The sequence below is a fragment of the Mytilus edulis genome, chromosome 7, assembly GCF_963676685.1.
Source record: "Mytilus edulis chromosome 7, xbMytEdul2.2, whole genome shotgun sequence".
NCBI lineage: Eukaryota > Metazoa > Mollusca > Bivalvia > Mytilida > Mytilidae > Mytilus > Mytilus edulis.
Window position 1 is genome coordinate 49062501 of NC_092350.1, and position 25104 is coordinate 49087604.

The following is a 25104-nucleotide window of genomic DNA, read 5'->3' on the forward strand; positions in this document are numbered from 1 at the left end:
TAAATGTTCCTTTTGTTTCTAATTTGGTAATTTTCCTATACATTACGTTACATGCGAATGCAGAATTATTAGTTTTCGAAATTGTCTATTCAGTCCAATTAATTAATAGATCTTGCTTTATTTGTGTTTTGAAAAAAAATAAAAAACTATGCATGCAAACTTCAATGAATGAAACCGTATTAAACTAGGTTTCACTGGCCCGATCAAAAAGTGTGAGGTGAGATATATTCAATGCATTATACGAAAACAAACTTTTTAATTTAGTCGTCCGTTTTTCCCTTTTCATGTCTAAATGAAGCAAAAACACATGAAAAAAACTTTTATCTTTCTTAGTTTTATCCTTGCCTGACAAAAAAAAATCCTATGTTATAAATCGTATTAAAACAGTAGATAAGAGCCATAGTAAAAGATATTTAAAACTTTGTTATAAGCAGTCAGGTATGTGATAAACTGAAGAGACCAATAGAAATATTTAAATAGAAATTGTAAATTATAGCATATACAAGATCTTGTCTGTGTGTGCTAAGTACTAGTACAGAAAAATCAATTAAGTTTATTGATTGGTGTTTGCTTTACGTCCAGTAGCAAATATTTCATGCATATTCATGACTATAACATATAAAATTTAAATACAATAGGTAGGTCGTACAATTGGAGGTGGACATTGAGGTTGGACGTGAAACTTTAAAATACCACTGGAAAATGAGGGTATATTGAATAAGGACAGAAATTTAGACTGCAAACAGCTGGCAATATTCGGACCACTCAAATAATAGGTGCAAGAGTTTTTAATTTGCCGAAAGCGTTGATCCATAAAATATACCTTGAAGTCGATCATCCATGTTAACGTGTAGTTTACAATATCATTTCACGCATCCAATTTCGGTTAGTTACTTTTAGGTCGTTTTAGTAACTGTGAGAAGTCTTTGAAACTGTATTGTGTATCGTACTTTAGTTTTTGGTATGATATTCTGTACTACCGATCCCTACCGCTCTGCTGGTTGGTCTCATGTGGTGGGTCAAACAAAGACGTTTTTTAAATTGGTATTATATTTCAACGCTAAACACTTGGCATCATACAGTAAGAGCACAGACTGGCCGGCTCAGAGTCGGAAATGTGTCCGCGTCGGGTGACTTTTATTCCTGCGAACTAATATCTTGTGAACTTACACGATAAAAAAAAACAAACGACTCAGCTTGTCATTCTAGTAAAAAAAACGGGGTTAATACTCTTATTATATGTACATGTATTCGTCCTGAATATTAATTTTATTTGCCGCTGGTCGTCACCCTTATCATTATTTATTTTACCGTTTTATTTTACAGTGAAGTGTTTTTCTTTTACTGGTCTATATTACAACTTCTTAAATTTTCACCGATCAAAATTCAAATATGGGAGATGAAATTTTTCCACCAAGCACTTGACCAGACTCAAGCTGGCAGCCACTTTCATCGGCCAATCAAGATAGCAGCCACTTTTTTCCAGCAGCCAATTTTGACGATATGTCTAAAAACCAAAAAACTGCGTGAGGCTCAAACGTTCCAAAAATCGCTAAATCTTAGTTAAATGCAATCTAAAAGCGGAAATCGACAATTTCACGGTTTCTGCTAATTTCTAAAGCATATCATTCCGTTTTAAATATGTATACATGTAAGCGGTTTGTCCTTTATTTGACATTCGATAATTGATATTCAATATCCAACCGACTGCTAGCCGTCGGTTCAATATTTAAATTTAGTTGAAAATCACTATAAAGCCTGAGGGAAAAGATACCATTTTATGACCCCTTCAAGCTGTCATAAATTTTCGTTGTCCTCGAATATAAACCCTGATACAAGTTGTATATTTGTCTTTATGTTATATAGATTTTTATCAATAAAACATTACAGAGGATTCACCAAAGATGTAATTTAATATATAAAATATGAAACAAAATCCAATTACTACAGAAACATATAGAAATATACATAGAAATACTTATGGAAAGCCAAAAAAGAAAAGAAATTAATAGTGAACACCTACCAGAGACTACTTAAATGACGGTGACCACCCTAAGACGACTTTGGACCTCTGTGGTGGCCAGACGGGCCCGGATCCCAGAAAAATATTTAAGTGGCAAATAGCTTGGATCAATACCTTTCAAATGAGCTAGGTCCGGTTTGGAACTTTGCCGTAGGGATATGTCGAGGAGTACCGAATGTGTGGTTGATATGGAAAATACGTAAATGGGCAACTTTGAACCTCTGTGGTGGCCAGACGGGCCCGGATCCCAGAAAAATATTTAAGTGGGGAATAGCTTGGGCCAATACCTTTAAAATGAGCTAGGTCCGGTTCGGAACTTTGCCGTTGGTATATGCCGAAAAGTACCGAATGTATGCATATGGTTAATACGGAAAATTACGTTAAGAGGCACCTTTGAACCTCTGTGGTGGCCAGACGGGCCCGGATCCCAGAAAAATATTTAAGTGGCAAATAGCTTGGATCAATACCTTTCAAATGAGCTAGGTCCGGTTTGGAACTTTGCCGTAGGGATATGTCGAGGAGTACCGAATGTGTGGTTGATATGGAAAATACGTAAATGGGCAACTTTGAACCTCTGTGGTGGCCAGACGGGCCCGGATCCCAGAAAAATATTTAAGTGGGGAATAGCTTGGGCCAATACCTTTAAAATGAGCTAGGTCCGGTTCGGAACTTTGCCGTTGGTATATGCCGAAAAGTACCGAATGTATGCATATGGTTAATACGGAAAATTACGTTAAGAGGCACCTTTGAACCTCTGTGGTGGCCAGACGGGCCCGGATCCCAGAAAAATATTTAAGTGGCAAATAGCTTGGATCAATACCTTTCAAATGAGCTAGGTCCGGTTCGGAACTTTGCCGTAGGGATATGTCGAGGAGTACCGAATGTGTGGTTGATATGGAAAATACGTAAATGGGCAACTTTGAACCTCTGTGGTGGCCAGACGGGCCCGGATCCCAGAAAAATATTTAAGTGGGGAATAGCTTGGGCCAATACCTTTAAAATGAGCTAGGTCCGGTTCGGAACTTTGCCGTTGGTATATGCCGAAAAGTACCGAATGTATGCATATGGTTAATACGGAAAATTACGTTAAGAGGCACCTTTGAACCTCTGTGGTGGCCAGACGGGCCCGGATCCCAGAAAAATATTTAAGTGGCAAATAGCTTGGATCAATACCTTTCAAATGAGCTAGGTCCGGTTCGGAACTTTGCCGTAGGGATATGTCGAGGAGTACCGAATGTGTGGTTGATATGGAAAATACGTAAATGGGCAACTTTGAACCTCTGTGGTGGCCAGACGGGCCCGGATCCCAGAAAAATATTTAAGTGGGGAATAGCTTGGGCCAATACCTTTAAAATGAGCTAGGTCCGGTTCGGAACTTTGCCGTTGGTATATGCCGAAAAGTACCGAATGTATGCATATGGTTAATACGGAAAATTACGTTAAGAGGCACCTTTGAACCTCTGTGGTGGCCAGACGGGCCCGGATCCCAGAAAAATATTTAAGTGGCAAATAGCTTGGATCAATACCTTTCAAATGAGCTAGGTCCGGTTCGGAACTTTGCCGTAGGGATATGTCGAGGAGTACCGAATGTGTGGTTGATATGGAAAATACGTAAATGGGCAACTTTGAACCTCTGTGGTGGCCAGACGGGCCCGGATCCCAGAAAAATATTTAAGTGGGGAATAGCTTGGGCCAATACCTTTAAAATGAGCTAGGTCCGGTTCGGAACTTTGCCGTTGGTATATGCCGAAAAGTACCGAATGTATGCATATGGTTAATACGGAAAATTACGTTAAGAGGCACCTTTGAACCTCTGTGGTGGCCAGACGGGCCCGGATCCCAGAAAAATATTTAAGTGGCAAATAGCTTGGATCAATACCTTTCAAATGAGCTAGGTCCGGTTCGGAACTTTGCCGTAGGGATATGTCGAGGAGTACCGAATGTGTGGTTGATATGGAAAATACGTAAATGGGCAACTTTGAACCTCTGTGGTGGCCAGACGGGCCCGGATCCCAGAAAAATATTTAAGTGGGGAATAGCTTGGGCCAATACCTTTAAAATGAGCTAGGTCCGGTTCGGAACTTTGCCGTTGGTATATGCCGAAAAGTACCGAATGTATGCATATGGTTAATACGGAAAATTACGTTAAGAGGCACCTTTGAACCTCTGTGGTGGCCAGACGGGCCCGGATCCCAGAAAAATATTTAAGTGGCAAATAGCTTGGATCAATACCTTTCAAATGAGCTAGGTCCGGTTCGGAACTTTGCCGTAGGGATATGTCGAGGAGTACCGAATGTGTGGTTGATATGGAAAATACGTAAATGGGCAACTTTGAACCTCTGTGGTGGCCAGACGGGCCCGGATCCCAGAAAAATATTTAAGTGGGGAATAGCTTGGGCCAATACCTTTAAAATGAGCTAGGTCCGGTTCGGAACTTTGCCGTTGGTATATGCCGAAAAGTACCGAATGTATGCATATGGTTAATACGGAAAATTACGTTAAGAGGCACCTTTGAACCTCTGTGGTGGCCAGACGGGCCCGGATCCCAGAAAAATATTTAAGTGGCAAATAGCTTGGATCAATACCTTTCAAATGAGCTAGGTCCGGTTCGGAACTTTGCCGTAGGGATATGTCGAGGAGTACCGAATGTGTGGTTGATATGGAAAATACGTAAATGGGCAACTTTGAACCTCTGTGGTGGCCAGACGGGCCCGGATCCCAGAAAAATATTTAAGTGGGGAATAGCTTGGGCCAATACCTTTAAAATGAGCTAGGTCCGGTTCGGAACTTTGCCGTTGGTATATGCCGAAAAGTACCGAATGTATGCATATGGTTAATACGGAAAATTACGTTAAGAGGCACCTTTGAACCTCTGTGGTGGCCAGACGGGCCCGGATCCCAGAAAAATATTTAAGTGGCAAATAGCTTGGATCAATACCTTTCAAATGAGCTAGGTCCGGTTTGGAACTTTGCCGTAGGGATATGTCGAGGAGTACCGAATGTGTGGTTGATATGGAAAATACGTAAATGGGCAACTTTGAACCTCTGTGGTGGCCAGACGGGCCCGGATCCCAGAAAAATATTTAAGTGGGGAATAGCTTGGGCCAATACCTTTAAAATGAGCTAGGTCCGGTTCGGAACTTTGCCGTTGGTATATGCCGAAAAGTACCGAATGTATGCATATGGTTAATACGGAAAATTACGTTAAGAGGCACCTTTGAACCTCTGTGGTGGCCAGACGGGCCCGGATCCAAGAAAAATATTTAAGTGGCAAATAGCTTGGATCAATACCTTTCAAGTGAGCTAGGTCCGGTTCGGAACTTTGCCGTAGGGATATGTCGAGGAGTACCGAATGTGTGGTTGATATGGAAAATACGTAAATGGGCAACTTTGAACCTCTGTGGTGGCCAGACGGGCCCGGATCCCAGAAAAATATTTAAGTGGGGAATAGCTTGGGCCAATACCTTTAAAATGAGCTAGGTCCGGTTCGGAACTTTGCCGTTGGTATATGCCGAAAAGTACCGAATGTATGCATATGGTTAATACGGAAAATTACGTTAAGGGGCACCTTTGAACCTCTGTGGTGGCCAGACGGGCCCGGATCCCAGAAAAATATTTAAGTGGCAAATAGCTTGGATCAATACCTTTGAAATGAGCTAGGTCCGGTTCGGAACTTTGCCGTAGGGATATGTCGAGGAGTACCGAATGTGTGGTTGATATGGAAAATACGTAAATGGGCAACTTTGAACCTCTGTGGTGGCCAGACGGGCCCGGATCCCAGAAAAATATTTAAGTGGGGAATAGCTTGGGCCAATACCTTTAAAATGAGCTAGGTCCGGTTCGGAACTTTGCCGTTGGTATATGCCGAAAAGTACCGAATGTATGCATATGGTTAATACGGAAAATTACGTTAAGAGGCACCTTTGAACCTCTGTGGTGGCCAGACGGGCCCGGATCCCAGAAAAATATTTAAGTGGCAAATAGCTTGGATCAATACCTTTGAAATGAGCTAGGTCCGGTTCGAAACTTTGCCGTAGGGATATGTCGAGGAGTACCGAATGTGTGGTTGATATGGAAAATACGTAAATGGGCAACTTTGAACCTCTGTGGTGGCCAGACGGGCCCGGATCCCAGAAAAATATTTAAGTGGGGAATAGCTTGGGCCAATACCTTTAAAATGAGCTAGGTCCGGTTCGGAACTTTGCCGTTGGTATATGCCGAAAAGTACCGAATGTATGCATATGGTTAATACGGAAAATTACGTTAAGAGGCACCTTTGAACCTCTGTGGTGGCCAGACGGGCCCGGATCCCAGAAAAATATTTAAGTGGCAAATAGCTTGGATCAATACCTTTCAAATGAGCTAGGTCCGGTTTGGAACTTTGCCGTAGGGATATGTCGAGGAGTACCGAATGTGTGGTTGATATGGAAAATACGTAAATGGGCAACTTTGAACCTCTGTGGTGGCCAGACGGGCCCGGATCCCAGAAAAATATTTAAGTGGGGAATAGCTTGGGCCAATACCTTTAAAATGAGCTAGGTCCGGTTCGGAACTTTGCCGTTGGTATATGCCGAAAAGTACCGAATGTATGCATATGGTTAATACGGAAAATTACGTTAAGAGGCACCTTTGAACCTCTGTGGTGGCCAGACGGGCCCGGATCCCAGAAAAATATTTAACTGGCAAATAGCTTGGATCAATACCTTTCAAATGAGCTAGGTCCGGTTCGGAACTTTGCCGTAGGGATATGTCGAGGAGTACCGAATGTGTGGTTGATATGGAAAATACGTAAATGGGCAACTTTGAACCTCTGTGGTGGCCAGACGGGCCCGGATCCCAGAAAAATATTTAAGTGGGGAATAGCTTGGGCCAATACCTTTAAAATGAGCTAGGTCCGGTTCGGAACTTTGCCGTTGGTATATGCCGAAAAGTACCGAATGTATGCATATGGTTAATACGGAAAATTACGTTAAGGGGCACCTTTGAACCTCTGTGGTGGCCAGACGGGCCCGGATCCCAGAAAAATATTTAAGTGGCAAATAGCTTGGATCAATACCTTTCAAATGAGCTAGGTCCGGTTCGGAACTTTGCCGTAGGGATATGTCGAGGAGTACCGAATGTGTGGTTGATATGGAAAATACGTAAATGGGCAACTTTGAACCTCTGTGGTGGCCAGACGGGCCCGGATCCCAGAAAAATATTTAAGTGGGGAATAGCTTGGGCCAATACCTTTAAAATGAGCTAGGTCCGGTTCGGAACTTTGCCGTTGGTATATGCCGAAAAGTACCGAATGTATGCATATGGTTAATACGGAAAATTACGTTAAGAGGCACCTTTGAACCTCTGTGGTGGCCAGACGGGCCCGGATCCCAGAAAAATATTTAAGTGGCAAATAGCTTGGATCAATACCTTTCAAATGAGCTAGGTCCGGTTCGGAACTTTGCCGTAGGGATATGTCGAGGAGTACCGAATGTGTGGTTGATATGGAAAATACGTAAATGGGCAACTTTGAACCTCTGTGGTGGCCAGACGGGCCCGGATCCCAGAAAAATATTTAAGTGGGGAATAGCTTGGGCCAATACCTTTAAAATGAGCTAGGTCCGGTTCGGAACTTTGCCGTTGGTATATGCCGAAAAGTACCGAATGTATGCATATGGTTAATACGGAAAATTACGTTAAGAGGCACCTTTGAACCTCTGTGGTGGCCAGACGGGCCCGGATCCCAGAAAAATATTTAAGTGGCAAATAGCTTGGATCAATACCTTTCAAATGAGCTAGGTCCGGTTTGGAACTTTGCCGTAGGAATATGTCGAGGAGTACCGAATGTGTGGTTAATATGGAAAATACGTAAATGGGCAACTTTGAACCTCTGTGGTGGCCAGACAGTGCCGGTTCCCAGAAAAATTTTGAAGTGGCGAATAGTTCGGGTCAATACCTTTAAAATGAGATAGGTCTGGTTCGGAACTTTGCCGTAGAGATAACCTAGGATTTCCGAAAGCATGTGTTGTTAATATGAAAAGTACGTTAAGGCACACCTTTGAATCCCTATAATGGCCAATATCTTTCATTAGTACAACACCTCCAAATATAGATAAATTAAGATGGCTTCTTAGAATGCTAGTAAAAAAGAACACGAATATAAAGTGTATGGAACTTGTTTGGTAACCTTCTTTCATTGAAACAGGTTAAATTTAAAGTAGGGGACGGACACAGTTTTAAACTTTAAAGAAAAGAATGTTTAAAAAGGTGGACCGAGAAAAGTCTTAACTGGTGTCCCAAGTGTTAAACACTTAAGCCGAAAGGTATCGCATCAAGGATTTTACTGACGAAAAAGTACAAAGTTCTTTTTATGAACCTTAACTTAAAAGACGGTTCAGGATTTGAACCGCATCGGAAAGGTCTTGCGAAAACAAAACAGGTGTGGGTGAAAGAGGTCTTTGTTCCATGAAAAGGGTAACCTAAGTCCTTAAATTCTTGATTCAAACAATCAGATTTGCAGTACCAACCTTTTAGCAAGTATAGGCTTTGACAATTTGCCCAAGATTATAAAGGATACTTTCGTTATGCGAGTATTAATGTGGTGAAGGCCTAAACATCTGGACTACGTCTTTACCAAAAAATAAACCACTAACGGATTTTAATCTCCCACCAGCATGTTTCAATAGAATACACATCCTCAGACTCTCTAGATTTTCCTTGTTTTGGTCTGAAGCTTCTATTGACACCTAAAGTTTCAAGAGTTCATCAATGTTTTATGTGTCGAGTTTTTAATCTGATTTACCTCGAGTTCTTGGTGCAGAGTGGTCTAAAACTCATCTACCTTATTCTCGATTTCTTTAATGACTGTATCATATCCTTTCTCTAGTCGTTTTATATCCCTCTTTATCTGGTTACACGCGGATTGTAATTTTAATTCTAACGGTTTCGTATAGTGTTTCAATTGATGCATGACTCGTCGTTTTGTTGCAGCATCCGTATTATTATTTTAAGATTTAATGTTAGTGATAGGATTGTTGTTCATGTTCAATTCTTCAAGCAATTGACTCCTATTTATTTCTCAATTTCCATAAAGTCCAAATTTGTCTGTCTTGGAAACGCAACTTCATCAAGGTTTTCCTTCAGACAACAATTGTGACAAATACAAACAAAAGTGTCCACAGACCACTGGTGCTCTTATCTGAAGTTCATCGGTGATGTAGTAGATCTTAAGTTTCAAGTAATTTACCATTACGTAAGGGGGAATTAAAGTCCGTAAGAATCAAAATACGCTTTGCTTGTTGTCGTCTTAAACTAACACGTCCAATGGGTTCCAGGTCTCATAATGGAAGGGTTAAAAGATCATCAAACACGTCTTGCAATCGTTAAATGTAATGTTCTGTGAATTGACTTGTTTCTTCGTTCTTAAGCTTTCCTGGTGTGTTGACCATCACCCATTCGATATTAACACATCTTGTAAGAATCCATACATAGTTAGCCATCATTTGACCACCACATGCATACCAATCATTTTTTTTTTGTTGACGTTGGTCGGAATTCGAAAACGGGTTGTCCATACAATAGTTTGATGTGTCAATCTTGTTTTGAATGTGAGATATGTCTTTGTAAAAGTCGTCGGTTTAAATTTAATAGGCTTAACTATCAGTGTCGGTAAACAATTGTCTAACTTTGTTCCCGTTGGTTTACGCACAAAGTCCAAATGAATGTCGTACATTTAAAATCTTTGAAATGTCTAAGATAATTGCTCCTTAGTACACAGGCTTGTTAAACTTTAGTTTGGTTTTCTTTATGTTTACTACTACCATGGACTCGTTATACACCACGAATTGGTCACAGTTGGGTGTAGCTATTAGTTTCAACGGTTGCTTATCAGTAGTCATTAATATTATATTCACCCGTTAACGTGTGTTTTCCATGGTATTTTCAAACATTGAGTTGTTCATCAGTTTAAAGGAATACTTTTCAGATACGATGCTGGCTATGATTCTAAGGTTAGTGTTCAGGTCAATGACAATTTTAAGCCAAATTGATTGTTAAAGTTTTGACACACGATGCACTTTGGTTAATACCAACCATTGGAAACAACACTGTTTCAAATTTCTAAAACAAAATTGTAAACACATGTAGTACATGAACATAGTCAGCCACACTAATGTGTTTATTATTAAGTCGGTCAGCAGATAGTAGTTGTGTTTTCGTCATGTCGTAATGACCCTTCATGAAATCGTAAGATAAACATTTTATTTTTAATTATTTATCATAAATTCATTATTCTACCTAAATCACGACTTTCAAACCTTAAATTGGTTCAACTTTAAGTTCTAAGCTAAATATATAAGGTGTCGGACGAATTTAACATAAACTTACACGAATCAATGAAAAGCATTTCTTACCGGTAATTGACAGTTTAAGCTACATTTTTTTTATGTGCTGCACCACGATACTTACCTGTCGAACGCTCGTGATCACGCACTTTGTCTTCACCTAATTCATCATCGCACATGTGACAATCTTAACTCGCTGTAAAACATTGGGATCTTCTTCAGTCATCACCAGGTCTTTTATCAATGTAGATGTCTGCAATCGCCTTCATTATCTCTTCCATACAAGCCACAAATCTCTGAACAATGTCTTCCAGTGAGTACACTTTTGTTTCTTTATATTCCCTATGAGTATACTGGACACGGTAGTAAAACCAGAAGGTGTAGTTTGTTAGTTAACATCCGTGTAAGCTTTTAGTTTGTCAGGTTGGCAAGTGTCTATCTGTCCTGAGTTACATTGAATGTCAGCATAAATAACATAAGGAAATCGCATTTTACGTTGGTACTATGTTGTAAGATATTGTAATGGTATCTTCTTCTGGAATTTCGATTTTCACTCCATTCATCTTATCACAATACATAAAATGTTCGTCTAAAAAGTCCTCACTTTAACAATGATTGAAACATCTTCGACAAAAACACTTTACCATTGTGGGATGACACTTGGGGACTTAACAAATGTGATAATAGTTATCAAAGTACCAGGATTATAATTTAGTACGCCAGACGCGCGTTTCGTCTACATAAGACTCATCAGTGACGCTCATATCAAAATATTTATAAAGCCAAACAAGTACAAACTTTTTATCCAACAGTAATGATGTTTAGTAGCATTGGTTAAATACAACGTGTTTGTGTGAGTTCTTTTCTTTCTGATGTTTTTTGAATTTTTAACGGGTACTTTTTTGTATTTTTTGTATTGACTCACTCGTAAAATGTACTTTTCTGATCCACCTATTCATGATGTGATTGTGAGAATACAGCTCACGTTAATAATGGCCTCCTTCTGTGCTAATTTTACTGAAATGCGTAGGTAAGACTCAAACTTCAGGAATACAATTTATTCATATGAAGGTGTACTTCTACAATATGACTAACGTTCACTCACTTCCATCACGCATGCAAGTTACTATGCTTTCTTTTGCCTTTTCTATCATTACTGTTAGTTCAGTGTCTTAGTTGGTTGATTCAGTAATACTAACTTGCCATTCTTGAGTTGACCTTAAAAGTGGAATCACTGTCACCTGTTGCAAGGGTTTTTTTTACCAACTGTACTAGAAGCACCTTCGATGCCTACTTTAAGTTGTCTTCTGAAATTTTACGAATCAAATGTATGTTAAGCACTTCGACTTGCCTTAAAAATGAATTAACAAATGGTTCAATAAACACTGTAGTTCTTTTCTACCATCGTTCATCCTAATAACAGGTTTCTTAGCTATGTCTTGTTGCAGTCCTTTTTCCTTTATCTTGATCTATATATAAGGTATACCACGTTTCTTTGCTTTTAGTATTAATTCATTTTTAGTGAACACTTCTGTGTGGGGTAACACTTGATGCGTTTTGTCTTCAATAAGCTTTACCAACACGTATTTTGGGTTTATACTATATCCTTTTAGCCCCAAATCCTTTGCCATTCGATGTAATTAGTTTACCGTTATTTGGAAATGACCCGTTGGTATTGTTTTTATAAACCTAGCGCAACCTCTTTATTATGTATAGCATGTATATTAACTGACAATCTAGGCGTACCCGGTATGTTTTTGTTTGTTAATGCCATTGTTTATTTGATACTTACACACATATGTCTTTTATGATTATTATTTTTCAATTTTTAATACACACCTAACCACCACTTGTAATTTTTTTAATCTAATGTTTACTAGATGTGAAAAGAAAAATAAGGACACGTACTACTACGCGGTTTTCTGTCTAATAAGGGTATAGGCAGTCGTACTTCTGATGAACGGTCCTTCCAACGTTCTTGTTTCGTAATACAACCTACTACAAGCCCACACCTCACTTGTTACCCGTTTTATTGACTTCAAGATTAGTAGGTAAGTATCACAAATTATTTTATCCCCACTTGTAGTGTCAATAATTTGGTTTACCTCACTTGTTGGCAGGTCCTTCCATTTTTGTTTTCCTTTTGTGTCAAAGGTATTCAGATCAATGAAATAATATTGATTATAAGATGCCGTCATAATCCTAATACTTATAAAAATATTCCTATATTCTGGTTTTTTTTTTCAATTTAAAAAACACCACCCCGTACTCCTATTCAAATTCTAACCCTAACACCCCTTACCCTAACACACCTTACTCTAAAACCTTAAACACCTTAATGAGCAGTTTTAAATCAGACTACTTTAACTTTTACACCATGATGCTTATTTACCTGTATAATGTTACGTCATAACTTTTACTTACTAATATGACGTCACTTTCTTCACTGTCACCTTCCTACTTTCACGTTCACTGTTAATTACTAAAATTGAAAGTGTTGCAGCATTCTCTATTCTACACCACTGGTATGAACCCAGGCTATTCACTACTTTTTTTATATAATCCAGAGCCATCTGCATTACAGGGGTTCCGAAATTCATATAACGTATTTAACTTACAAACCACATATTCGGAACATCTTAGCATATCCTTACGGCAAAGTTCCGATTTAATATTTTTCTGGGATCATGGCAATCCTGACCACAATTGGGGTTAAAAGTTGTGCCTTAACATATTTTCATAATAATCATGTCAGAAAATACACAAATACAAACATTATGCTATGGTAACGTTGTTACCATAACGCTATAGTGAGTGACATTATTGTATTATTCATTAGCTATCATGACGATTAAACGTATATAGAACACACAACGCATTTATTGAGATTTTTTAACATTTATGGTGCCGTGACGGACGTTAAAGGCAATACGTGTCGGCAACAGAGCAGTAGTGACGAAGCTATGGATCAAATTCGAGGAGCTGAAAGAGAATCCTGAAAACGTCAAAATGGAGGAATTCAAAGCCATAGAGTATGCCGTAACCCAGAAAAAGAAGATTATTCATGATGATTTAAACGAGAAGATGAAAGAAATCCAACACGAGGATCACATTGAACAAAAAATTACAGACTCGGATGAGTATATGTTTGATTAAGACAGTAAACTAAAGCAAATACGAAAACTTAAGCAAACGATCAAATCCCCAACAATAATTCTAATTTAAAAGAAAGTAAACAATGAACGCTAACACTGAATGCTATATACCTACATCAAACGCTATTTATACAAACACATCAGCCGTTTACATGCTAAACACTAGAAAACGAATTCCATCGGAGAAAAATTCTACCGGAAATCAATCAAGCAACTTTATTGGTCCGATTTTACAATCATACAATACTCAGGAAGATTGTTCGTATATACAACAACCAGCCCAACTACCAAATGTATTTAGTAATGTAAATCATAGATTATTTTAATTAGATTAGCCACATTGACGGGTATGTTTTGCAGTTGAGCACATTTTGGGACTTTTACGAATGTACCATACACTAAAATAGTAGCCTTACACCAATACAGAAATTTAGTTATTTAAAAGCCCAGCTTATAAGAACCGCCGCCAAACCATAGCAGGATTTGCGCTTACGCACACTAATTATGAGACAGCCGTTTGTTTGCTAAGAGAGAGATTTGGAAACTCACACAATTTTTTAATGCTTACATGAAATCACTCATGAGCTTACCCGCACCGACAAATGATGCATTTAGCTTGAGATCTTACGGAGACAAACTTGAATCATATGTGCGAGGATTAGAGTCACTTTGTCAAACACCTGAGATGTATGGTTCGCTTTAGTTTTGGACAAGTTACCGATTGACATGAGAAAATATATTGCAAGAAAACGCGGGAGATATAACTTGATATTGAAAAATCTACGAATAGCAATAACTAAAGAGATTGAAATACTTAAAGCTGGCGAAGGAGTCATGATTTCAGACATATTGTACGCCACTGCACTTTTTTTATGGGTACGCAATCACATTCATACAAGAGCGAATTCAAAGACACACGTAAGATGGTAAATACACATACATGTATATTTTGTTTAGCTGAGCACTATCCGGCGGAGTGCCCTGAAGTAACAGACGTAAACATAAGAAATCAAATTGTAAAACAGAAACAGTTATGCTTTAACTGTAAAGGGTCACACTAAGTAGCCGCATGCCACTCTACTGAACGATGCAAAAAGTGTAACGGAATACATCATACTAGCATATGTAAAGGAAAAGAGGTAATTCCAGGTATGACACCGCAGCCTACAATACAATAGTCAGCAATCAACGTAGTTGAAACACCAAACGAGACTACAGTAATGTATCCATCACATCAGAGTCACGACATTCTCCCGAAAACAACAACTGCACCAGTTGTAAATAACGAGCAAGAACTAGAAAGTAACATCTTATTTGACGAGGGAGCACAGCCTTCTTCAATTTTATAACTCAGAAATTAACTGATAAATTAGAAATAAATCCTACAGAAAAAGTAAGCATTCATCCGTCTGTGCTTTGAAATTTATCCCAGAAGGTTCGCAACTTAGACACTGCAACAATACAGTTACAGACCGACACAGGAGAAAAAGTCCATATCGACACACTCATTGTTCCAGAGATTGCCGTTCCGATTTAAAACAAGATTTCACAGACTACAAGGAACTTTCCACATTTAAACTTAAGTACAGAACGTTTCGAAATTGACTTACTCATAGGCACCGACTACTACTGGTAAATTATCGGGGACAGAGTTATGAGAGGAAAAGGACCAATCGTTGTACAGTCAAAGTTCGGATGTGTGTTATCAGGACTAATCAATAGAAACATCAACCATCCGACAACATCTATAGCTCTGGTAAACGTCATTGAAGACAAGAACACAGCGAAAAAGGAAAGTCCACGGCAAAGTTGCTATGGAAACATGACCGTTCAAATGATATACCTTCAGGCAGGACCGTTGCCAAAAGAAGACCAGAAGACACATCACAATGGCTCGTACAAAGTAGATCGCACATGAACCCACTTAAGGAAAATTTCAAAGAAAGTAACTTGCTACCTAGACGAACGAACACACCCTCAACTGGTAGAGTCAAGAAGCCAAATAGATACAAGAAAGGAACTTACAACGCATAAAGAAAATTACCGCTGAGTGATGCTACAGGTTGCATTTCTGTAAATATTGACAATGCAATTTCCCATAGGAACTCCTTTTACGGCTAAAACTGTACCACTTTTACTATGAAGTTTTGAAAAAAATCTTATCCTAGAATTGAAAGTTCATATGCACCACAATTTTTTTCAAAGGTCAAAATATAGGGCTGTGCGGCATATTTTCAACGTTTATATGGCCTGAACTTCTCAGAGTTTAAACTTACACTAATTTTCTTAACTACCCCTACATGTACCTCGAATGAAAGGTTACCACAGATTTCAATGTAAACAATATGCACGTGTTTATTTACTGGTAACATTCCCAAGTTCTGTCTCTGCGATATGGAACACAGAGAGCATAACTGGGAACCAGTATGTAAACAAAATTTATTTTCTATGAATATTCAATTACTCCCCAAAAGAGGCGTGTTTTGAGAAACAGCTGTATTTACAAAGTGCAACCTATAGTAGGCGGCTGAAGAAAAATCTATGAATGAACTATGAGATAAACTTTAGTTGTGATCAGTTAAGGTTAAGAAACTAGATTATTTTATTTGAGATGGACATAAATTTTAATTTCTTTTATCTATATTGTGAACTAACATTTTCTTACAATTTTTCGTTACATACTTCGGAAAATACGCAAGGTACAAACATTATGCTATGGTAACGTTGTAACTATAACGCTATAGTAAGTGATGTTATTGTATTATTCATTACCTATCACTACATTTAAACGTATATAGAAAACACAACGCATTTATTGAGATTCTTCAAAAATCTTACATTCGGAATTCCTAAGAATATCTTTACGGTAATTTTCCAACCTTTCCAAGCTCATTTCAAAGGTATTGACCTAGGCTATTCCTTACTTAAATATTTTTCTGGGATCCAGGCCCGTCTGGCCACCACAGAGGTTCAAAGGTGCCCCTTAACGCAGTTTTTCGTATTAACCATATGCATATATTCGGTACTTTTCGGCATATACCAACGGCAAAGTTCCGAACCGGACCTAGCTCATTTCAAAGGTATTGACCCAAGCTATTCCCCACTTAAATATTTTTCTGGGATCTGGGCCCGTCTGTCCTACACAGAGGTTCAAAGTTGCCCATTTACGTATCTTCCATATCAACAACACATTCGGTACTCCTCGACATATCCCTACGGCAAAGATCCGAACCGGACCTAGCTCATTTTTAAGGAATTGACCCAAGCTATTCCCCACTTAAATATTTTTCTGGGATCCGGGCCCGTCTAGCTACCACAGAGGTTCAAAATTGCCCATTTACGTATTTTCCATATCAACCACACATTCGGTACTCCTCGACATATCCCTACGGCAAAGTTCCGAATCGGACTTAGCTCATTTCAAAGGTATTGATCCAAGCTATTTGCCAGTTAAATATTTTTCTGGGATCCGGGCCCGTCTGGCCACCACAGAGGTTCAAAGTTGCCCATTTACGTATCTTCCATATCAACAACACATTCGGTACTCCTCGACATATCCCTACGGCAAAGTTCCGAACCGGACCTAGCTCATTTTAAAGGAATTGACCCAAGCTATTCCCCACTTAAATATTTTTCTGGGATCCGGGCCCGTCTAGCCACCACAGAGGTTCAAAGTTGCCCATTTACGTATTTTCCATATCAACCACACATTCGGTACTCCTCGACATTTCCCTACGGCAAAGTTCCGAACCGGACCTAGCTCATTTTAAAGGTATTGACCCAAGCTATTCCCCACTTAAATATTTTTCTGGGATCCGGGCCCGTCTGCCAACCACAGAGGTTCAAAGTTGCCCCTTAACGTAATTTTCCGTATTAACCATATGCATACATTCGGTACTTTTCGGCATATACCAACGGCAAAGTTCCGAACCGGACCTAGCTCATTTTAAAGGTATTGACCCAAGCTATTCCCCACTTAAATATTTTTCTGGGATCCGGGCCCGTCTGGCCACCACAGAGGTTCAAAGTTGCAAATTTACGTATTTTCCATATCAACCACACATTCGGTACTCCTCGACATATCCCTACGGCAAAGTTCCGAACCGGACCTAGCTCATTTTAAAGGTATTGACCCAAGCTATTCCCCACTTAAATATTTTTCTGGGATCCGGGCCCGTCTGGCCACCACAGAGGTTCAAAGTTGCAAATTTACGTATTTTCCATATAAACTACACATTCGGTACTCCTCGACATATCCCTACGGCAAAGTTCCGAACAGGACCTAGCTCATTTCAAAGGTATTGATCCAAGCTATTTGCCAGTTAAATATTTTTCTGGGATCCGGGCCCGTCTGGCCACCACAGAGGTTCAAAGTTGCCCATTTACGTATCTTCCATATCAACAACACATTCGGTACTCCTCGACATATCCCTACGGCAAAGTTCCGAACCGGACCTAGCTCATTTTAAAGGAATTGACCCAAGCTATTCCCCACTTAAATATTTTTCTGGGATCCCGGCCCGTCTAGCCACCACAGAGGTTCAAAGTTGCCCATTTACGTATTTTCCATATCAACCACACATTCGGTACTCCTCGACATATCCCTACGGCAAAGTTCCGAACCGGACCTAGCTCATTTTAAAGGTATTGACCCAAGCTATTCCCCACTTAAATATTTTTCTGGGATCCGGGCCCGTCTGGCTACCACAGAGGTTCAAAGTTGCCCCTTAACGTAATTTTCCGTATTAACCATATGCATACATTCGGTACTTTTCGGCATATACCAACGGCAAAGTTCCGAACCGGACCTAGCTCATTTTAAAGGTATTGACCCAAGCTATTCCCCACTTAAATATTTTTCTGGGATCCGGGCCCGTCTGGCCACCACAGAGGTTCAAAGTTGCAAATTTACGTATTTTCCATATAAACTACACATTCGGTACTCCTCGACATATCCCTACGGCAAAGTTCCGAACCGGACCTAGCTCATTTCAAAGGTATTGATCCAAGCTATTTGCCAGTTAAATATTTTTCTGGGATCCGGGCCCGTCTGGCCACCACAGAGGTTCAAAGTTGCCCATTTACGTATCTTCCATATCAACAACACATTCGGTACTCCTCGACATATCCCTACGGCAAAGTTCCGAACCGGACCTAGCTCATTTTAAAGGAATTGACCCAAGCTATTCCCCACTTAAATATTTTTCTGGGATCCGGGCCCGTCTAGCCACCACAGAGGTTCAAAGTTGCCCATTTACGTATTTTCCATATCAACCACACATTCGGTACTCCTCGACATATCCCTACGGCAAAGTTCCGAACCGGACCTAGCTCATTTTAAAGGTATTGACCCAAGCTATTCCCCACTTAAATATTTTTCTGGGATCCGGGCCCGTCTGGCCACCACAGAGGTTCAAAGTTGCAAATTTACGTATTTTCCATATAAACTACACATTCGGTACTCCTCGACATATCCCTACGGCAAAGTTCCGAACCGGACCTAGCTCATTTCAAAGGTATTGATCCAAGCTATTTGCCAGTTAAATATTTTTCTGGGATCCGGGCCCGTCTGGCCACCACAGAGGTTCAAAGTTGCCCATTTACGTATCTTCCATATCAACAACACATTCGGTACTCCTCGACATATCCCTACGGCAAAGTTCCGAACCGGACCTAGCTCATTTTAAAGGAATTGACCCAAGCTATTCCCCACTTAAATATTTTTCTGGGATCCGGGCCCGTCTAGCCACCACAGAGGTTCAAAGTTGCCCATTTACGTATTTTCCATATCAACCACACATTCGGTACTCCTCGACATATCCCTACGGCAAAGTTCCGAACCGGACCTAGCTCATTTTAAAGGTATTGACCCAAGCTATTCCCCACTTAAATATTTTTCTGGGATCCGGGCCCGTCTGCCTACCACAGAGGTTCAAAGTTGCCCCTTAACGTAATTTTCCGTATTAACCATATGCATACATTCGGTACTTTTCGGCATATACCAACGGCAAAGTTCCGAACCGGACCTAGCTCATTTTAAAGGTATTGACCCAAGCTATTCCCCACTTAAATATTTTTTCTGGGATCCGGGCCCGTCTGGCCACCACAGAGGTTCAAAGTTGCAAATTTACGTATTTTCTATATAAACTACACATTCGGTACTCCTCGACATATCCCTACGGCAAAGTTCCGAACCGGACCTAGCTCATTTCAAAGGTATTGATCCAAGCTATTTGCCAGTTAAATATTTTTCTGGGATCCGGGCCCGTCTGGCCACCACAGAGGTTCAAAGTTGCCCATTTACGTATCTTCCATATCAACAACACATTCGGTACTCCTCGACATATCCCTACGGCAAAGTTCCGAACCGGACCTAGCTCATTTTAAAGGAATTGACCCAAGCTATTCCCCACTTAAATATTTTTCTGGGATCCGGGCCCGTCTAGCCACCACAGAGGTTCAAAGTTGCCCATTTACGTATTTTCCATATCAACCACACATTCGGTACTCCTCGACATATCCCTACGGCAAAGTTCCGAACCGGACCTAGCTCATTTTAAAGGTATTGACCCAAGCTATTCCCCACTTAAATATTTTTCTGGGATCCGGGCCCGTCTGCCTACCACAGAGGTTCAAAGTTGCCCCTTAACGTAATTTTCCGTATTAACCATATGCATACATTCGGTACTTTTCGGCATATACCAACGGCAAAGTTCCGAACCGGACCTAGCTCATTTTAAAGGTATTGACCCAAGCTATTCCCCACTTAAATATTTTTTCTGGGATCCGGGCCCGTCTGGCCACCACAGAGGTTCAAAGTTGCAAATTTACGTATTTTCCATATAAACTACACATTCGGTACTCCTCGACATATCCCTACGGCAAAGTTCCGAACCGGACCTAGCTCATTTCAAAGGTATTGATCCAAGCTATTTGCCAGTTAAATATTTTTCTGGGATCCGGGCCCGTCTGGCCACCACAGAGGTTCAAAGTTGCCCATTTACGTATCTTCCATATCAACAACACATTCGGTACTCCTCGACATATCCCTACGGCAAAGTTCCGAACCGGACCTAGCTCATTTTAAAGGAATTGACCCAAGCTATTCCCCACTTAAATATTTTTCTGGGATCCGGGCCCGTCTAGCCACCACAGAGGTTCAAAGTTGCCCATTTACGTATTTTCCATATCAACCACACATTCGGTACTCCTCGACATATCCCTACGGCAAAGTTCCGAACCGGACCTAGCTCATTTTAAAGGTATTGACCCAAGCTATTCCCCACTTAAATATTTTTCTGGGATCCGGGCCCGTCTGCCTACCACAGAGGTTCAAAGTTGCCCCTTAACGTAATTTTCCGTATTAACCATATGCATACATTCGGTACTTTTCGGCATATACCAACGGCAAAGTTCCGAACCGGACCTAGCTCATTTTAAAGGTATTGACCCAAGCTATTCCCCACTTAAATATTTTTCTGGGATCCGGGCCCGTCTGGCCACCACAGAGGTTCAAAGTTGCAAATTTACGTATTTTCCATATCAACCACACATTCGGTACTCCTCGACATATCCCTACGGCAAACTTCCGAACCGGACCTAGCTCATTTTAAAGGTATTGACCCAAGCTATTCCCCACTTAAATATTTTTCTGGGATCCGGGTCCGTCTGGCTACCACAGAGGTTCAAAGTTGCCCCTTAACGTAATTTTCCGTATTAACCATATGCATACATTCGGTACTTTTCGGCATATACCAACGGCAAAGTTGCGAACCGGACCTAGCTCATTTTAAAGGTATTGACCCAAGCTATTCCCCACTTAAATATTTTTCTGGGATCCGGGCCCGTCTGGCCACCACAGAGGTTCAAAGTTGCAAATTTACGTATTTTCCATATAAACTACACATTCGGTACTCCTCGACATATCCCTACGGCAAAGTTCCGAACCGGACCTAGCTCATTTCAAAGGTATTGATCCAAGCTATTTGCCAGTTAAATATTTTTCTGGGATCCGGGCCCGTCTGGCCACCACAATGGTTCAAAGTTGCCCATTTACGAATCTTCCATATCAACAACACATTCGGTACTCCTCGACATATCCCTACGGCAAAGTTCCGAACCGGACCTAGCTCATTTTAAAGGAATTGACCCAAGCTATTCCCCACTTAAATATTTTTCTGGGATCCGGGCCCGTCTAGCCACCACAGAGGTTCAAAGTTGCCCATTTACGTATTTTCCATATCAACCACACATTCGGTACTCCTCGACATATCCCTACGGCAAAGTTCCGAACCGGACCTAGCTCATTTTAAAGGTATTGACCCAAGCTATTCCCCACTTAAATATTTTTCTGGGATCCGGGCCCGTCTGCCTACCACAGAGGTTCAAAGTTGCCCCTTAACGTAATTTTCCGTATTAACCATATGCATACATTCGGTACTTTTCGGCATATACCAACGGCAAAGTTCCGAACCGGACCTAGCTCATTTTAAAGGTATTGACCCAAGCTATTCCCCACTTAAATATTTTTCTGGGATCCGGGCCCGTCTGGCCACCACAGAGGTTCAAAGTTGCAAATTTACGTATTTTCCATATCAACCACACATTCGGTACTCCTCGACATATCCCTACGGCAAAGTTCCGAACCGGACCTAGCTCATTTTAAAGGTATTGACCCAAGCTATTCCCCACTTAAATATTTTTCTGGGATCCGGGTCCGTCTGGCTACCACAGAGGTTCAAAGTTGCCCCTTAACGTAATTTTCCGTATTAACCATATGCATACATTCGGTACTTTTCGGCATATACCAACGGCAAAGTTCCGAACCGGACCTAGCTCATTTTAAAGGTATTGACCCAAGCTATTCCCCACTTAAATATTTTTCTGGGATCCGGGCCCGTCTGGCCACCACAGAGGTTCAAAGTTGCAAATTTACGTATTTTCCATATAAACTACACATTCGGTACTCCTCGACATATCCCTACGGCAAAGTTCCGAACCGGACCTAGCTCATTTCAAAGGTATTGATCCAAGCTATTTGCCAGTTAAATATTTTTCTGGGATCCGGGCCCGTCTGGCCACCACAGAGGTTCAAAGTTGCCCATTTACGTATCTTCCATATCAACAACACATTCGGTACTCCTCGACATATCCCTACGGCAAAGTTCCGAACCGGACCTAGCTCATTTTAAAGGAATTGACCCAAGCTATTCCCCACTTAAATATTTTTCTGGGATCCGGGCCCGTCTAGCCACCACAGAGGTTCAAAGTTGCCCATTTACGTATTTTCCATATCAACCACACATTCGGTACTCCTCGACATATCCCTACGGCAAAGTTCCGAACCGAACCTAGCTCATTTTAAAGGTATTGACCCAAGCTATTCCCCACTTAAATATTTTTCTGGGATCCGGGCCCGTCTGCCTACCACAGAGGTTCAAAGTTGCCCCTTAACGTAATTTTCCGTATTAACCATATGCATACATTCGGTACTTTTCGGCATATACCAACGGCAAAGTTCCGAACCGGACCTAGCTCATTTTAAAGGTATTGACCCAAGCTATTCCCCACTTAAATATTTTTCTGGGATCCGGGCCCGTCTGGCCACCACAGAGGTTCAAAGTTGCAAATTTACGTATTTTCCATATCAACCACACATTCGGTACTCCTCGACATATCCCTACGGCAAAGTTCCGAACCGGACCTAGCTCATTTTAAAGGTATTGACCCAAGCTATTCCCCACTTAAATATTTTTCTGGGATCCGGGTCCGTCTGGCTACCACAGAGGTTCAAAGTTGCCCCTTAACGTAATTTTCCGTATTAACCATATGCATACATTCGGTACTTTTCGGCATATACCAACGGCAAAGTTCCGAACCGGACCTAGCTCATTTTAAAGGTATTGACCCAAGCTATTCCCCACTTAAATATTTTTCTGGGATCCGGGCCCGTCTGGCCACCACAGAGGTTCAAAGTTGCAAATTTACGTATTTTCCATATAAACTACACATTCGGTACTCCTCGACATATCCCTACGGCAAAGTTCCGAACCGGACCTAGCTCATTTCAAAGGTATTGATCCAAGCTATTTGCCAGTTAAATATTTTTCTGGGATCCGGGCCCGTCTGGCCACCACAGAGGTTCAAAGTTGCCCATTTACGTATCTTCCATATCAACAACACATTCGGTACTCCTCGACATATCCCTACGGCAAAGTTCCGAACCGGACCTAGCTCATTTTAAAGGAATTGACCCAAGCTATTCCCCACTTAAATATTTTTCTGGGATCCGGGCCCGTCTAGCCACCACAGAGGTTCAAAGTTGCCCATTTACGTATTTTCCATATCAACCACACATTCGGTACTCCTCGACATATCCCTACGGCAAAGTTCCGAACCGGACCTAGCTCATTTTAAAGGTATTGACCCAAGCTATTCCCCACTTAAATATTTTTCTGGGATCCGGGCCCGTCTGCCTACCACAGAGGTTCAAAGTTGCCCCTTAACGTAATTTTCCGTATTAACCATATGCATACATTCGGTACTTTTCGGCATATACCAACGGCAAAGTTCCGAACCGGACCTAGCTCATTTTAAAGGTATTGACCCAAGCTATTCCCCACTTAAATATTTTTCTGGGATCCGGGCCCGTCTGGCCACCACAGAGGTTCAAAGTTGCAAATTTACGTATTTTCCATATCAACCACACATTCGGTACTCCTCGACATATCCCTACGGCAAAGTTCCGAACCGGACCTAGCTCATTTTAAAGGTATTGACCCAAGCTATTCCCCACTTAAATATTTTTCTGGGATCCGGGTCCGTCTGGCTACCACAGAGGTTCAAAGTTGCCCCTTAACGTAATTTTCCGTATTAACCATATGCATACATTCGGTACTTTTCGGCATATACCAACGGCAAAGTTCCGAACCGGACCTAGCTCATTTTAAAGGTATTGACCCAAGCTATTCCCCACTTAAATATTTTTCTGGGATCCGGGCCCGTCTGGCCACCACAGAGGTTCAAAGTTGCAAATTTACGTATTTTCCATATAAACTACACATTCGGTACTCCTCGACATATCCCTACGGCAAAGTTCCGAACCGGACCTAGCTCATTTCAAAGGTATTGATCCAAGCTATTTGCCAGTTAAATATTTTTCTGGGATCCGGGCCCGTCTGGCCACCACAGAGGTTCAAAGTTGCCCATTTACGTATCTTCCATATCAACAACACATTCGGTACTCCTCGACATATCCCTACGGCAAAGTTCCGAACCGGACCTAGCTCATTTTAAAGGAATTGACCCAAGCTATTCCCCACTTAAATATTTTTCTGGGATCCGGGCCCGTCTAGCCACCACAGAGGTTCAAAGTTGCCCATTTACGTATTTTCCATATCAACCACACATTCGGTACTCCTCGACATATCCCTACGGCAAAGTTCCGAACCGGACCTAGCTCATTTTAAAGGTATTGACCCAAGCTATTCCCCACTTAAATATTTTTCTGGGATCCGGGCCCGTCTGCCTACCACAGAGGTTCAAAGTTGCCCCTTAACGTAATTTTCCGTATTAACCATATGCATACATTCGGTACTTTTCGGCA

General features: G+C 41.0%; 1 protein-coding gene across 1 annotated transcript in view; it reads left to right on the forward strand.

The window, feature by feature from the left end:
- Nucleotides 1–25104, forward strand: part of LOC139481685 (uncharacterized) — a 99478-nt gene that overhangs the window by 8845 nt on the left and 65529 nt on the right. The window lies entirely within an intron of this gene.